At 41.7% G+C, this 13,940-nt stretch overlaps 1 protein-coding gene across 3 annotated transcripts in view; it reads left to right on the top strand.

The window, feature by feature from the left end:
• Positions 1-2,771: 2,771 nt before the first annotated feature.
• cracd (capping protein inhibiting regulator of actin dynamics) overlaps positions 2,772-13,940 on the top strand; it is a 198,791-nt gene continuing 187,622 nt past the window's right edge. For all 3 annotated transcript variants that reach the window (XM_062981532.1, XM_062981534.1, XM_062981533.1), the window contains exon 1: positions 2,772-3,093. The gene's annotated coding sequence lies outside the window, so the exon portion shown is untranslated. The remainder of the gene's footprint in view (positions 3,094-13,940) is intronic.

Below are 13,940 nucleotides of genomic sequence, written 5' to 3'. Positions count from 1 at the left end.
GCTGTGATCTGATGGTAATTTACTTTGCAAATTTCTGGATTTCTTCGAGTTCAACTTCACTGAACACTTTGTTTCTGATTATGAATCTTCGTTGGTCAGCCAGTTGGGGTTCTGTTATCTGTGAGTCAGGGTACTCTTTTTTCCACAGCTGATGCATCCTTTTTTGGTAGCCACACCTTTGAGGTTCAGATTTGTAGTAGCATTTCATAACTGTGTGGTTTTCTGGCATTGTATATTTTTGACGCTTCTGTGACTGTTCATTTGTATTTTGATTCCGTAGCTCACTTGTCGATGGATGTCCAGAATCAGCAGCATCCACCGTGGTCCTTTTTATCCTGGGCGACGACCGAGCCAGTATAGACTTTGTTTTGGTTTGATTCTCCATAATGCTAATGGGTTCGGTGCGCTTGGTTCCACTCCTCAGCTGAGGCCTCTCTAGCTTGGTTGGACCTGCCGGTAGTTACACTACCGCCAGCACAGACCTCAGTCATCATTGGAGTGGTTAAGCCCCCAACCACGTCAAGGTGGCACCTGCGGGGGGAGGGGGATTATTATTATTATTATTATTATTATTATTGGGTTCCTGGGAACCATCAAAATGAACAAAACCTGGCAGCCAGCATTAAAAAAATTCTACAATCTGGATAGTAAATAAAGAACAACACTCTGAAAATAAGGGTATTCCAGACAGGAAATGACCAGAGCCAGCTAACACCTCCCAACAAAGGATTCCCCCTCAGAGTCATCGTCGTCATCATCATCATTATTACTGGGTTCCTGTGAACCATCAAAATGAACAAAACCTGGCAGCCAGCATTAAAAAAAAACTTGTATCCCAGCCTGCACCTGAACTGTCAGGTGAGCCTGAGACTGGGCCTGTTTGGGCTGTGATTGTGCCTGCACCTGACCTGTCAGATGAATTTGGGTTGGGGCCTAGGATTCCCATGCAGCCAGAGTTGAATTAATCCGCTGTTCCTGGGAAGCCAGAGTTTGTTTCTGAGGATTCTGGGAGAAAGCATATAATGGTTTCAAGCAGGCAGCTTGAACTGCATTCCTTGGGACAGTCAACGTTGAACCATCCCTTGGCAGATGGGCATTCCAGTTGTGATAAGAGTAATGAGGTTGACAGAAAGAGAGCAATATGTCAACAGAGACAAGAAAGGGAGGTTCTCAGAAGGAGCAGACGATTGCTAATGAGAAAAGGTTTTGAGTAAACTTCTCATGGAAAGAGACCTTGATTTCAGCTTTAAGAGGAACTGCTTCTGAGACAAATGTTCAGAGGTGGCAACTTTGCTCATCGAGAGTGTTGTTTCTGTTCATGGACTCATGTTTCATGCTTCATAGAATCCTGTTTCATGTTCCTGTGGACTTTCATGCCAAGTTCATGTAGCCTTGTATCTTGAGTTTTGTCTGAGTCCTTGTTCTTGCTCTTGGGGAATTTTGGATTATCCCGTCATTGTTCCTGAAAGTTTTGCAGTTTGGATCCCCTGTTCCAGTCAAAGATCCTGTTCTTTGTTCCAGTTTTGTTTCTGTTCCTTGGACTAATTTTGATACCTTGTTGACGTTTATCATTGTGGACCCTTGTTTCAAGACTCTCAAGTATCTTGTACCTGGTGGATTAAAATCTTGTTTCATTGACTTTGATCTTTAATTTGCTATTGCTTACATATATTCTTCAATAAACAACTTGCTTTGCTTATAGTATGGGGCTCCAGCGAGGTTTTGACGTGTCTCTGCAGTCTAGGAGTACAACAACAGTAAATAAAGAACAACACTCTGAAAATACAGTAGAGTCTCACTTATCCAACATAAATGGGCCGGCAGAATGTTGGATAAGCGAATATGTTGGATAAGGAGAGATTAAGGAGAAGCCTATTAAACACCAAATTAGGTTATGATTTTACAAATTAAGCACCAAAATATCATGTTATACAACAAATTTGACAGAAAAAGTAGTTCAATACGCAGTAATGCTACGTAGTAATTACCCAGTTTCCCCGAAAATAAGACATCCCCAGAAAATAAGACCTAGTAGAGGTTTTGCTGAATTGCTAAATATAAGGCCTCCCCCGAAAGTAAGACCTAGCAAAGTTTTTGCTTGGAAGCATGCCCTCCAAACAGAATACCAGAGCTTGCAGGATCGGTAAATGTACGTACCATAGATTGTTCTACATGGAAATAATGGTAGTAACAAGAAATTCTTGATAGGATTCACAGCTTGTTTGGTTATGCTGGTTTGTGATGACAACTACTGTATAGTATATAATAAATGTTCATGTTTTTGTTCAACAATTAATGTGAATTCTTCATGGAAAAATAAGACATCACCTGAAAATAAGACCTAGCACATCCTTGGGAGCAAAAATTAATATAAGACACTGTCTTATTTTTGGGGAAACATGGTACTGTATTTATGAATTTAGCACCAAAATATCACGATGTATTGAAAATATTGACTACAAAAATGCGTTGGATAATCCAGAACGTTGGATAAGCGAGTGTTGGATAAGTGAGACTCTACTGTAAGGATATTCGAGACAGGAAACAACCAGAGCCAGCTAACACCTCCCAACAAAGGATTCCCCCAGGGAGGAAACAATCACACTGTGAAGCTGCAAGCCCATTTAATGCTGATCAAGGTGACTTATGACAACATTCATACATGCTTCACAAACAAAAACCCATTTAGGACGACGCCACAGCAACGTGTGGGCGGGCACAGCTAGTGACCTTAAAGAGTGTGGTGTGTGAAGCATTTAAAAGTGTCACAAGTCCTGAGGAGGAGGAGGAGGATGGCATGAGGGCGGCCTTTCTCCTTCTCCCAAGGCAGCCCAGCCACGCCTCTCTCCGCCAAGGAGCTGCCAGCCAGGCGAAGCTTAGCTGACGAACATAGTCATAATAATAACAATAACAACAAAAAAAGCCGCGCAGGACGAGGCTCCGACCCAGCGCGAGGCTGCTCCCTCCCTTCGCCATTGGCGGCGTCGAGGGCGGCAGGCGATGACGAGGGCCGGCGAGGAGGCTGCGTGAGGGAGGCCAGCCTGGCGACCCCATTCTCCAGTTCTCTCGCCCCGGAGCCACCTTCCAGGCGAGGTAAGACCCTTTGTGTGTCTCGCTTCAGGGCGCAAACCGGGCCCCGGAGGAGGTTTTTTTGGGGTCTCGTCCCTGTCAGAAGGTGACCCTCCCTCCCTCAGATGCCTCGGATGAGTGTCTGGCTGAAGCGGGGAAGGTGAGGGACAGGGATGCTTGGGCATCAGTGAGGGGCGGGAAAGGAAAGGAAGGAAGGAAAGGGCGAAAGGGAAAGGAGAGCCACCATCATAAGCATAGGGATTCAGAGAGAGCCTTTGGAGTGTGTGTGTCTCAATTTATATATGGGTGTGTATGTATGTATATATATACTTATATATGACGTGTGTATCACTATATACACACAATCTATACACATACACTATATATATAGTGAGAGATATATGCACACACACAGCCCATATAATGTCATGTCATCTATATCTGTAAAGCAACCTCTCTCTATATATATATGACTTAGGGCAGATGCAGGTGTGTGTATGTTTGTGTGTGAGTGTGTGTATATTTATATATCTAAATGTATTATGTGAGTATGCATATTATATACACAAACACTCCCACACAGAGACACACATGTACCCACCCCAAATCAGCGCTATACACACACAAATATACACACACAGCTCAAGTCTTATGCCTATATATAAAACACACACACAACTTTTGTGTGTGTGTGTGTGTGTGTATATATATGGCTATATCAGTAGCTATATGTTTGTATATATCTATATCTATATATATATCTATGTATGTGTGAGTATGTAAATACACACACACACCAGAGTCATATATATATATATACACACACACACACATATAAGTTTTATATATCTATACTCTCCCCCTCTCTCTATATATATGTTAAACACACAGCCCAAGTCGTGTGTCACGCACACACATATATATAACCTGGATTTTTTTTTACTTGGGGGTTTGTGTATTTTATATATATATATATACACACACACATACATACACACACATACACACATGCACACATGATTTGGGCTCTATAGATACAACAGTATATGATTATATATGTAAATTGTGTGTGTACAGCTATTTGGGTATGTGTGTATATATATTTATAGATAAGTGAATTGGTGTATATGTATATATCTGACTTCATATTTATGTGAATTGGTGTTTGTATATATATTTAGAGAGAGAGGTGGATTTATATATAGGTGAATGTATGTGTGTGTGTGTATATACACCATATTTCTTAAATTCCAAGTTGCCATTGATTGTAAGATGCACACTCATTTCAGTCATGCCACCCACGAAAAAATACACCAGACGCGCCCGCGATTCTAAGATGCATCCCATTTTTAGAGATGTTTATACGGGGGAAGAGTGTGTCTTAGAATCAAAGAAATGCAGTATCTAGGGTATACACATCCACACATAACACTGGTCTATGAATGTCTGTGAATGTCTTTCTTGGTTTTGCTTTCCGTCATGCTTTAATTTGGCTAGAGACAGAGAGAAAAGGGGTGACTATTCCTCCTTCCTCTCATCATTTCAGAGCTGCATTGCTTTGTCTGCCCTTCTCCAAAGCCATTTATCACAAGAGTCGGTCACCATATTTTAATGAGCTGTGAAATGTGCCAGTTGTCATGGTTGAAAGATGGTATAGTTTTCTGTGTGTTTCGTCTTCCTCTGTTCACCCCCTCCTCCATCAAGTGCATTGAAGGTTACACACTGCCATGAATGAGAAACCGGTTTTGACTTGTTTTTTCATTAAAAGAAAAATCTGCCATAGATATTCATTCATGAAATCTGGTGTAGATAGATTATTCATTTCCAAAAATCTGCATAGGTAGGTCATTCGTTTTAATGTCATTGGTTTATGTCTTTACTTCTGAAATTGCTTCACTCTCATGAATAGCTAAATTAAGAGGAATACAACTGAAATAAAGAAAAGTGCCAATTCCTAGGAAAATTTTGCAAGGATTCTGTGGATTTAGAGCACGATCCCTTTTTGCTGCTCAAGGGGTTAAAGGAAAACTAGAAACCACGAGGGCACATGTTGAAATTTTAATATGGTTAACAATAGCACTGCTGAAACTGAGCTGCTGGGAGACGGGGAAGAGGTCAGTAGGGAGAAGTGTCTCTTCCATCCACAACAGTGAGTACTGCGAAGCCAGCTTTTCATTTGGGTTTCCTCATCCCCACAGATATACTTGCATGATGTTTGGCTGTATTGAGGGATTTTATATATGAATTGGAAATAGAATAGTTTATTTTGTAAATCCAAATAGCACAGTAGTAAAAAAATATTACTATGAGTTTACAATAACAAAAACAAACTTTGTTGTTGAATTTGAACAGACAATTAATTGATAACATTTATTAACGTATCACTGTGCTCTAATACACATTTATTAGAACAAACTAAAAAATTTACCCTTTCCTCAAACTGCCATTATTTTGTTCGGGACTGTAATTTATATCTCAAATTCTTCTCTATTGACATACGGGTAGCATAAAAAGACATTAAAACATTAAAAAACGACACATATACAGTAGAATCTCACTTATCCAACACTCGCTTATCCAACGTTCTGGATTATCCAACGCATTTTTGTAGTCAATGTTTTCAATACATCATAATATTTTGGTGCTAAATTCGTAAATACAGTAATTACTACATAGCATTACTGCGTATTGAACTACTTTTTCTGCCAAATTTGTTGTCTAACATGATGTTTTGGTGTTTAATTTGTAAAATCATAATCTAATTTGATGTTTAATAGGCTTTTCCTTAATCTCACCTTATTATCCAACATATTCGCTTATCCAACGTTCTGCTGGCCCGTTTACGTTGGATAAGTGAGACTCTACTGTATTACATAAGAGGATCACTACATAAGAATTTACCAGGACTTTCCAGAAGTTTTTGCCTACTTTCCTCTCTCTCCCACAATGGTGGCTGATGGCTACGACTGTTGGCTGGGTCAGAGTTTGGAAATAATCTGCAACCTATCACTTTGGGCCTAAGAATGTCTCCAGTACTATTACTTTCAAACAACAACTTTCAAATATTTAGTAATGTTTACATTTCCTCCTAAAGTATTTTCATTCATTTTAGAGAGGATGTGATTATTTTTGAGATTCTAGGTGCGTTAGAAATGGTACAAAGCATGTACTATCAATTACTCGTGCAGCAACATACCTTTCTTGTAGCAAGTGGAGAGGAGTCTCTTTTGCATGCACCACCATCTGAAGAGATTGGGTTTATTTATTTATTTATTGAATCAGAAGAGAATTCCAAATACAGCTTTAATGTATTTAAAAACACAAAGTTAAAAACTTGGCATTATACTAGATTTCCTTTTACCAGAAGCTGGTCACTTGGAGTGCCTCTGGTGTCACTGTGAAAAGGTCCTCCATTGTGCATGTGGCAGGGCTCAGACTGCATTGTAATAGGTGGTCTGTGTTTTGCTCTTCTCCACACTCGCATGTCGTGGACTCCACTTTGTAGTCCCATTTCCTAAGATTGGCTTTGCATCTTGTGGTGCCAGAGCTCAGTCTGTTCAGCACCTTTCAAGTCTTCCAGTCTTCTGTGTGCTCAGGAGGGTGTTTCTCATCTGGTATCAGCCACTGATTGAGGTTCCAGGTTTTAGCCTGCCACTTCTATCTGTAGTATACATATCTGTAGATCTTAGGAAGCTATTTCTTGATTTAAGGTGTTGGCTTGTTGGCTGATATCCGAACAGAGGATGGGCTGGCAATGTCAATGCCTTGGTCCTTTCATTACAGGCTGCTACTTCCTGACGGATGTCTGGTGGTGCATTACCGGCTAAACAGTATAATTTCTCCAGCGGTGTAGGACATAGATGTATCCTGTGATAATGCGGCATGCCTCATTAAGGGCCACATCCACTGTTTTAATGTGGGCATGCGTACTCAGCAGCAGTGTAGCAAAGTGCAAAGGCAGATGTCTTCACTGTAACTGGTTGTGATCCCCAGGTTGTGCCAGTCTACTTTTGTATGATATTATTTCTAGCACCCACTTTTTGCTTGATATTCAGGCAGTGCTTCTTATAAGTCAGGACATGCTCCAGAGTAACTCCCAGGTATTTTGGTGTGCTGTAATGCTCCAGTGGGATTCCTTCCCAGGTAATACTCAGAGCTTGAGATACTTGTCTGTTCTTAAAATGAAAAGCACATATCTGCATTTTAGATGGATTAGGAATCAGCTAGTTTTTCCTATAATGGGCAGTAAGAGCACCTAAACCTTTGGTGAGATTTGGTTTATGAAAACATAAAACAAAGATTTTTCTGCTGCAGAACCTGGACTGTCGAACTCTTCAAGAGAAGTCACATTTGCTCCAGCCTTTATTTTAATCAAAATGTGAGGGTTTTTTTAAATTCTAAATAAGATTTTGATTCTGTTCTGTTGATATACAGTATTGTGATTTTATTGTCCATTTCTTTGCCCTGTAATGTATAAAGGTGTGCATATTTGCTTTCAAGCTACCTGTTGACTTGTGGTGACACCATGCATTTTCTTAGACAAGGAATACTCAACAGTTTTTTTTGCCAGTTGTTTTCTCATAAAGGTAACTTATAGTTTCTGGTATTGGTTGCTAATATAGACCCCTCTTAGCTTCCACAATCAGATTGGATCTGATGCCTATTAAGATGTTAAGGCTCTTGTATAAATTTCGTTGTTACCTTTAAGTTTCCAGAGCACAGCAACTCTAAGGCAAACCTGTCACAGGTTCTTGTAGGGCTTAGGGTGTGCCATTCCCCTAAGGTCACTCAGTAAGTTTGCATGGCCAAGTGGGGAATTGAGCTTTGGTCCCCAGTGCACAAACTACGTACTATTCTGCATTGACACCTGATGTATACATTAGTTCTTGGTGTTCAAAGCTGTCAAGTCAACTTTGACTTATAGAATCCCTATAAATGAGAGATCTCTAAGTCACAGCCCTATTTGGAGCTTGCAGAATCAGCAATGTGGCTTCCTTGATGATGATGATAATAATAATAATAATAATAATCATCATCATCATCATCTTTATTTATACCCCGCCACCATCTCCCCAACGGGAGATTGAATCTATCCATCAGAATGCGGCATTTTATTTTAATCTCACCTTTCACCTTATCAAGCATTATTGAATTTTCTTGTGACTCATGTTTTTTCATAATATGCCCAAAGTACGACCATCTCTTGGCTTGTATGGAGCATTCAGGTTTGATATATTCTAGGACCCAATGATTTAGCATATGTAGAACTCTTCTCCAACACTACATCCCAAGTGAGTGAATTTTCTTCCTATCACTGGCTATTTCTTCACAACCATACATGGAAATAGAAAATAGATAAATAAATAAACAGTGCGTAGTGTTTTGAGCACAAATGTCTCCTATCCAGTGCAGGAACCCTTTAACAACTTCACTCAGGCTGGATCTACACTGTCATATAATCCAGATTATTAAAACAGATAATCTGGATTATCTGAACTGGATTATATATTATATATTCACACTATTGCCAGTTTCAGCAAATAGTGATTGTTTTTGCTGCATACTATTCAGTTAAGGAAAAAAGTAAGTAAACCACACCAAAAAAAAAAAAACCCAGTAAAGGGAAGAAATGAAGCAGTTTTACTCTATGTATGTTGTGTCAAATTTCTCATACATTTCTATCTCAGATGTTTTGATTTATGCTCAGTGGCGAAAGAAGGCAAGAATATTCAAATATGGAACCCAGCCAATGCATTCTTGAGCTCCTGAAAAATATTTCATTTACATGTAATAGCTGAGCACTGAAAACTGGAACAACACTGTGGGAGTTTCGGAAACACATATTGTAGCAAGATTTCCAAATACTTTTTTAAGGTGTGCCCAGAGGGATATTTTGCATATATTGCTGTTGAACATGAACCCATTAGATAACATTGTCAACTAATGGTGAAATGCTCCTAAGGCCCCCTCTATACTGCCATATAAAATCCAGATTATCTGCTTTGAGCTAGATTGTATGGCAGTGTAGAGGGGCCTAAATTTCAAAAGGGAGTGCAGCACAGGTAACAGCTACTTAAGTAAGTAAGTAACTTTATTCTTCTACCCTGCCACCATCTCCTGACAGGGACTCAGGGCGGCTAACAAAACAAATACAACAGTTAAAACACATTACAATAAATAAAACCACAATAAAATTGACACTATAAAACAATACATTACAATGATCATAAAACTCATTTAAAAGCATAAAATGAGTAAAGACATAGTAAAATGGAATGAACCACCGGGTTAATGGAGGGGGGTAGTATGGAGGGGACATTTGAACTAAAGTGCAGTAATATAGTTATAAAGTGGTGTGGGACAAACGACAAGATGGAATTTTTTTTAATCGTTTGCAGGGGATGGGTGTCCGGTTAATTATAAAGTGGGAACAGTGCGTGAGAAATATATTGATTTAATTTAAGACATGGGGACTGAGTTATTCAAATGCACAGCAAAAAAACCAAGTTTTTAACCGCTTTTTAAAAGATGCAAGGGTGGGAGCCTGCCTGATTTCCCTAGGGAAGGAGTTCCAGATCCGGGGGGCCACAACCGAGAAGGCCCGCTCCCTCATCCCTACCAACCGAGCCTGCAATGGAGGCAGGAGTGAGAGAAGGGCCTCCCCCGATGAACGAAGAGATCGTGCAGGTTTATAGGGGAAGACACGGTCACGAAGGTAGGTGGGTCCCGAACCGTTTAGGGCTTTATAGGTAAAAACCTGCACCTTGAATTGGGACTGGAAAATAAAAGGCAGCCAGTGGAGCTCCTTAAACAGGGGAGTTGACCGCTCCCTATAATTCACTCCCATTAGCAACCTGGCTGCCTAACGTTGGACTAATTGTAATTTTCGGGCTGTCTTCAAGGGCAACCCCACATAGAGTGCATTGCAATAGTCCAGTCTAGAGGTGACTAAGGCATGGACCACCGTGGCCAAGTCAGACTTCACGAGGTACGGTCACAGCTGGCACACAAGTTTTAGTTGTGCAAAGGCCCTCACAGCCACTGCCGACACCTGGGCTTCAAGTGTCAGCGCCGGGTAAAGGAGGACCCCCAAACTGTGGACCTGCTCCTTCAGGGGGAGTGCGACCACGTCAAGCACAGTTTGCCACCCTATGCCCCGATCAGACATGCGACTGACCTCGAGGACCTCTGTCTTGTCAGGATTAAGCTTCAGCTTGTTTGCCCTCATCCAGGCCATCACAGCGGCCAGGCACTGGTCCAGTATCTGAGGGGCTTCCTTGGAGTTTGGTGGAAATGAGTAGAGTTGGGTGTCATCTGCGTAGAGATGGCACCGAACTCCAAATCTCTGGATGACCTCACCCAGCGGTTTCATGTAGATGTTGAAAAGCATGGGGGATAGAATGGAACCAGGAGCGGCCCTAGGTTTTACCAGGTGGTAAGCCAACCTAGGGCCGCGCCCCCCCCGCCCAAAATTGCGCCCCCCATCCCAAACTTACAGGCGGCAGCGGCGACCGTGGAACCAGGAAGTAGCTTGTAGTCTCACGAGCTCTCGCAAGATTTCCGTGAGATCTCGCAGAAATCTCCCGAGATCTTGCAGAAATCTCCCGAAATATCTCGAGAATACGAAATAAATCCGGGTTCCACGGTGAGTGACCCAGTGGTCGCCGCCGCCGCCGTCACCACCACCACCACCTCGGGTGCACCCAAGAAGGCGCTGCGCCCGAGGCGGTGGCTTCAGCAGCATCCATAATGAACCCGGCCTGAATGGAACCTTGCGGGACCCCACTGGTCAATGGCCGGGGGTCCGAGCAGGTGTCCCCCAGCTTCACCAACTGGGAACGGTCCTCCAAGAAGGACCGGAGCCACTGGAGTGCAGTGCCCCCGAGACCCATCCCGGAAAGCTGTCCCAGAAGGATATCATGGTCGATGGTATCAAAAGCCACTGAGACGTCCAGGAGAACCAGAAGACACACTCTCCCCCTATCTAACTCTCTGCGGAGGTCATCCACCAAGGCGACCAAAGCCGTCTCAGTACTGTGCCCAGGCCTGAAACCAGACTGTGAATGGTCTAGAAAATCAGTATCATCCAAGAATCGCTGGAGCTGAGAAGCAACCACCCGCTCCAACACCTTGCCCAAGAAAGGGAGATTGGAGATCGGTCTATAGTTGTTAAGAATCAAGGAATCAAGGGATGCCTTTTTTAAATATAGGCCTAATTATTTCCTGTTTTAGGCTAGATGGAAAAATCTCTTGCTCCAAGGAGGAATTTATTATCCTCTCGATCCAGTTTACCAATCCTCCCTTGGTAAGTTTGATTAACCAAGAGGGGCAAGGGTCTAAAGCACAGGTGGTCGCTCTCACCGCTCCAAGGACCTTGTCCACGTCATTGGGTTGCACAAGCCGAAACGAATCCAGCAAAATCGGACAGACATGCCTCAGGCACCTCCTCTGGCATTGCACTAACACCAGCGTCCAACTCAGACCATATCCAAGCAACTTTATCTGTGAAATAGTGTACGAAATCGCTTCACTCGGTTGCCGGGTTATCAGAGGTCTCCCCCCTCTGAGAAGAATGGAGGAGCTCCCCAACAACCCAAAACAACTCCATGTCTATTAGCTGCAGACGCTATGCAGGCAGTCGAGAAATCCTTTCTGGCTGCCCACAAAGCCGCGGAGTAGGCCTTAATAGCGGCTCAATCCCGTGCTTGGTCGGATACCCAAGGTTTATATTGTGAAGAAGACATTATTTTGGTAGTTTTGTGGCTTACTGATCATAAATAGTTCAGCATTGAACTCTGTACTGCCGTGCTCTTAATGCTTATCTGGTTTCTGGTGCACCAGTAACAGTGGTTATTGCAGATAGTTTCTTCAAGCACATGATGTTATCCCTCATGTATTTTATTTGGAAACATGGGATAGAGGGAATTGACTATTTTGCTTCATTATCATATTGGGACTGGAGAAGGATGTGGTTATATGATAGTCTGGACCATGTGTTTAATTCTGTCTTGTAGAGGTCTGTCAGACTTTAATGGGAGAATAGGAAGAACTGTTTCAGAACAGATCATAGCATAATTTAGAGGGATATTAAGTTTCCATTTTTGACAACAACCTTTCTGTTTGCTCATGCATGTCTAATGCTGAACCAAAAATATTCATTTTTCCATTCCCATTTCACAACCACATTTATGGCTAGAGAAATGGCAAGAATTTTAATGATTTTTTTAAAAGGGTGGTGCTAAACGGCGCTCCTTGACATCATGATGTTCAGCTCCAGGTCATGGCCAAAATGATTTTGCTTTGTCCATACTACTCTCTGGTTCATGTTACATTGTTTAGAGAAGCACTATGAGCAAAGAAATTGAGAGCTCACTGTTGAGAGCCCACAGCAGATGGCTGCTATTTTGCTTTATTCATAGTCCCATCAAATGATGTTCCACCATTTAAATGCATCTGTTTTGTAAATACTGTACACAGTACCTCAGATGAAGCAACACCATTGTTGTATAGATATAGTAATATATTAGGAATATTGTCTGTCTGATTTTCATTTCCTTTGCTAATAATCTCTAGCAGGGAGCTTGCCCTTTTGGAGGTTTTGACAGAGTCATTCTTCATCACGGTGAAAACCCAGACAACAAAAATTCAACAGTGACTTTGTTGCCTACTTGATTGGCTTAGTGCCTTACTTGGCTAGAATACTGTTCTCTTTGGATATCAGATAATTTAACTCTTGTGTCCCAGTACTGATCCTTTAGAGACCCATTGCTTTCTTCTATCCACTTGTATTTGCATTTTAAGTTAGTATGTGGGATGTGAACTGGGAGTGGGACAGGAGGGGTATCATGATAATTTATAGCTTCCCCTTGGTGTCCATCTGTACTGTGCAAACATCCATGGGGCAGAAGCAGAGGTCTCTACATAAAGCTGACTCACCATGTGAGTCAGAAGGTTGATAGCAAAAAGGTTTTCCTTGCTTATACAGTAGAGTCTCGCTTATCTAATCGCCAATTATCCAACGTTCTGTATTATCCAATTTCACATTTTCAGATGCGTTGATGTACTTTCCCTTGCTTTCTGCTATTACCATTCTAAATATAGACTTTTATTTCTTCTTTCTTGTTAATCCCCATCTGGCTATGGAGTTGTCTGTCAGTATCTGGAATGGAAGTTTAATTAATTTGTCTTTCTACTATTAAGTTTCCTGTTTTGGATCTCTATAAACATCTAACTTTCTCATTGCTTTAATATGCATTACATGGTCAAGGTGCCTTGGATTATTAAAATCACCGTAACGTGGCAAACTTCAGACTGCTATTGCCATGTAACTTCAAGTTGTTTCCTACTTATGGCAACACTACCGTGAACCTATCGCAAGGTTTCCTCTGTAACATGTGTTTAGAGGGGGGCACCCTTGCCTTTTTCTGAGGCTGAGAGAGTGTGACTTGTCCAAGGTCACCCAGTGGGTTTCTGTGGCTGAATAGGGATTTGAACTCTGGTCTCCAGAGTCATAGTCCAATGCTCAAACCACTGAACCATGCTGGCTTTCTAAGCTCTAGATTAGATTGCTGCAATATGTTGTATGGGGAACGGAGAGTGGCATGAAATATAGTGCTTGATTATTAATTGTGACTGGCTGATCCATCACGTTTTCCAAGTTCTTAAGCTAAGTTTGGACACTGGTCTGTTTCTGGACCATTTCAGTGTGCTTATGGGTCTACCTTCTTCTATGTCTGCACATATTCTTAAAGTCATAGAGCTGAAAAAGATCACAAAGGCTATCCGGTCCAACATATGGTTATCTGAGGAAGAGTGAGGAGGAAAGATCAGAAAATGACCATAAGACCCATGTAAAGTATAGCTATGTTGTA

The sequence above is a fragment of the Anolis carolinensis genome, chromosome 5 (assembly GCF_035594765.1).
Source record: "Anolis carolinensis isolate JA03-04 chromosome 5, rAnoCar3.1.pri, whole genome shotgun sequence".
Taxonomy (NCBI): domain Eukaryota; kingdom Metazoa; phylum Chordata; class Lepidosauria; order Squamata; family Dactyloidae; genus Anolis; species Anolis carolinensis.
Note: the sequence above shows the minus strand (reverse complement) of the source record. Positions and strands in the feature narration are given on the sequence as shown.